We start from the raw sequence: 3,694 nt of genomic DNA, 5'->3' as shown, positions 1-3,694 counted from the left end.
TATATATATATATATATATATATATGTATATACATGTCTGCGCGTGTGTATGTGTGCACGTGTGTGTATGTGTGTGTGCGTATATACACATACATGTACATATAAATGTAATCATACACACATACTGTAGCACAGGCATGAATAGTTGTGAGAATCGCTCCCAGTAAATACTTTTAAGCATGATCCCTCTTTTAACGGTTTGTTTTATCAAACCGCTAGGTTATACAGACATAGGGATACCAACATCGGTTTAAGATAGTGTTGGGAGACAAATACAGAGACGTACAGAGACAGATATATAGATTGAGACATGTATATATGACAGTCTTCCTCCAATTTTCGTCGTGCAAATTCCATCACAAATGCTTCGACATCCCAGAGTTAGAGTGGAAGGCAGGCACCCAAGATGCAACATCGTATGAATGACCCCGTAATCATATGTTTGGGAAGCAAACCTCTTACCACATGTACACAAACGCATACACATACACTCACACACGCACACACATGTATGCATTTAATAGGTAGCCATCTATCTACCTATCTCTTTCTCTCTCTCTCTCTCTCTCCCAATCTCTCACTTCTCATCTCTATCGACACACACACACACATACATATATAAATGTGTGTGTGTGTGTATGTATGTATGTATGTATGTATTATGTATGTATGCATGTATGTATGTATATTTGTACAACCCTGTAAAGTTGCACGTATGCTTCGTCAATATAATATAAGACGATATTTTTTATGTTTCAAACATGACTGCAACAAATTTTTTTTACGTTGCTACAAATGTATGCGTGAATATATGCATGTTTGCATGCATACATGCATATGTGCATGTATGTACGTATGTGTGTAGGTACGTATGTACGTATGCATGTATGTATGCATGTAATTATGTATGCATATATGTATGTATACGTATTTGCGTGTATATATATATATGCTTATATATGTGAATGGATATATATATATATATATATATATACATTACAAACATACATATAAATATATGCATTAAGATATATGTGTGTGTGTATGTGTATATATATATATATATATACATATATATATATATACATATACATATACATATACATATACATATGAGAATGCATTATTTAGTAATTGATTGATGTCTACTCAGATATGTGTTGTTACGTAATAAGCATGTTTATTTACATTTATGTGCTTGCACATGTGATAAAACGGTGGTGGAAAAGAGAAATCTGGGACTCCTTCACAATATAGAGAAATTGAGAAAGAGGCGGAAGGGAAAATAAAATAGATTCATAAATATTACACCACACAAATCCTTACATACCATCTGTCGCTCTAGCATATATTACATGCATACCCAGATACTTAGATTAACGTAAAGTTATATATATATGCATACAAACAAACATTTACACACAAATATACATACAGATGCACACGCACACACATGGATAGAGAGACTGAAAGAGAGCAAGAAAAGCAGAGAGATAGAAGAGATACAGAGAAAGAGGGGGAGAGAGAAACATAGTGAGAAGCTGATCGAAAATCATACAAAATAAATGTACAGTTAAAGTTTAGAAGTATTTATAATTGCGCAATAGTTTGGGAGACACTTTAGAATTGCGCAAAATATTGATATCTATGTACACTATGTTGTCATTATGCACTTGCTAGTTTCGTACACGCTCATTGTATACATAAATGGGTTTCCGTGTTGATACTCTGTATATCAAATAAAGCAGTCAAATTTGACTGATGACATCTTACCGTCTTGAATATAACGTCTTTTATACACAGTATCTGGGGGAAATAGGGTTAGTTTATGGTTGTTGCTCTTGCGACGGTCCCATATTTGACTATATGTCTGTTCGACGATAGCTGAATGCTAAACAGCAACAACAAATTATATTTCTAGGAATCTGAATGCATTATAATTTTCAGAAATAACATACGTCATTTTTGTTAGATTACTGAATATTTTGCTTTAAGCATTTAAATATCATTTTCATTTATGGGACAATACGTGTGTGCATATTGCGTAATGTTTGAGTCTATTGATTTTTGATGTGATTATGTAAACATAGAGTGTTTATAAATTACACTCCGTATGTTTACAAATTTGGTTAAATTCGTATGTCGTGGAGCAAACAAGCAACCTGAAGTTTCTAAAATAATTCTTCGTAGGAAACGTTAGAAGGTTTTAAATATTTGTAGCTGGTACTTACTTTTCCTTTTGCCCATAAAAATGAATGGGTTTGCTGGAAAACAAAAATTCACGTGAAATACGAACCCAGGATGTTGACGGATGAATCGAATTATTGTAAATCATTTAGTCCGGAACTCTAGACTTCGTAGCATAGCAACAGACTGAACTTTGATCTAAATTAATCTATTTGTTGGGTGTATTCGATTTCTGGTTAAAAGTTATTTCCCTTCAGTTAACAACGCACTTCTTCCCTTAACAACACATTTCTTTCGTAAAAAGGCATGAATATCACAATAGCTTGTTTCCCATTTCATCTGCTAATAAGAGTTTTGTGATTAATAAATAAAAGGGATAAAATAATATCATCCCTGGAAAGTTTAACGCGTTTCAGCTTTACAAATGCTTTCTTACCTTGCATAATAGTCTCAAAATTGTCTTGAAGTTGTGCAGTCAATAAAGTAGACATCAGTATATGACTGGTACTTATAGTAGTGAACAACAAAACATGGGAGACCTTCAACAAGATTTTTAGATCACGCGAATCTACTATAAGCATTCAGTGAAACTTTCCTTCTGTGTATATTAGTCTGATATGCAACACCTTCCTTTGTCGACCTGGTAGAAATAGCAGCCAAATATCTTGCAAGGTGAAATTTACTAACTTGAATAGATTAGGGGTATATGTGATAACGTAGATCTAAATTCATTTTGGCTGTGAAAAAAGCATGTGACTTTCAGGACTTGCGTACATTTGATTATACATATTGTGAGTTTGGCCTGATCTGAGCATAAAAAACTACAGCGACAATAGCACGCGTCATATAGTCACAATTATAGCATAGTTCAAATGACATCTGTAGAAACTAATGGTGCTCTGCCTATTCACATGGTTGCTACTGTGTTGAAAAAACATGGTATACGAGCTAGTTTTGAATACAGAACGATACAGCAGAGAGATAACTGTACTGATCAGTGAGGTATTTTGCTTCGGTACACATTATTCCGCTAAACAGTTAATCAGTGTTTCTGAGTTTGGTGTCGGAGTGAGGAAGAATTAGAGTTAATTTTCTAGGAGGGTGGGTTCATATCTGTGAACTAAATTTTATACAAGTTCCAGGTCTATATATTTCCTTTTACTATTAATGCTTTTAAGAAATGCATGAACATCCAAAGTAGTAATTTGCTCTTTTCTTATAGACTTGTAACTTTGACTTCACAATTTGAATGCAGTAAAGACACATCAATATCTTCACAGTGAAGAGAATCCCAAGAAACAGCAATGTGTCGTAGCTGGATGTTATCTTGTAATAATTATTAATTATGGTGAAATACACTGAATGCTGCCCTGATAAATATGTCGTATATTGCACATATACACATATATGTATGCATGTATGTATGTATAAATATATATATATGTATGTATGTATGCATGTATGCATGTATGTATATATATATATATATATATATATATATATATAT

At 33.2% G+C, this 3,694-nt stretch overlaps 1 protein-coding gene and 1 long non-coding RNA gene across 5 annotated transcripts in view; one reads left to right on the top strand and one right to left on the bottom strand.

The window, feature by feature from the left end:
* LOC106877977 (uncharacterized) overlaps positions 1 to 3,281 on the bottom strand; it is a 26,639-nt gene extending 23,358 nt beyond the window's left edge. For both annotated transcript variants that reach the window (XR_008264219.1, XR_001410448.2), the window contains exon 1: positions 2,232 to 3,281. This is a non-coding gene — a long non-coding RNA (uncharacterized LOC106877977). The remainder of the gene's footprint in view (positions 1 to 2,231) is intronic.
* The window catches only part of LOC106877962 (uncharacterized), a 433,893-nt gene that overhangs the window by 72,223 nt on the left and 357,976 nt on the right, over positions 1 to 3,694 (top strand). The window lies entirely within an intron of this gene.

Source organism: Octopus bimaculoides, chromosome 5 (genome assembly GCF_001194135.2).
Source record: "Octopus bimaculoides isolate UCB-OBI-ISO-001 chromosome 5, ASM119413v2, whole genome shotgun sequence".
Classification (NCBI taxonomy): domain Eukaryota; kingdom Metazoa; phylum Mollusca; class Cephalopoda; order Octopoda; family Octopodidae; genus Octopus; species Octopus bimaculoides.
The sequence above is the reverse complement of the archived record's forward strand: the minus strand, read 5'-3'. Positions and strand labels throughout refer to the sequence as shown.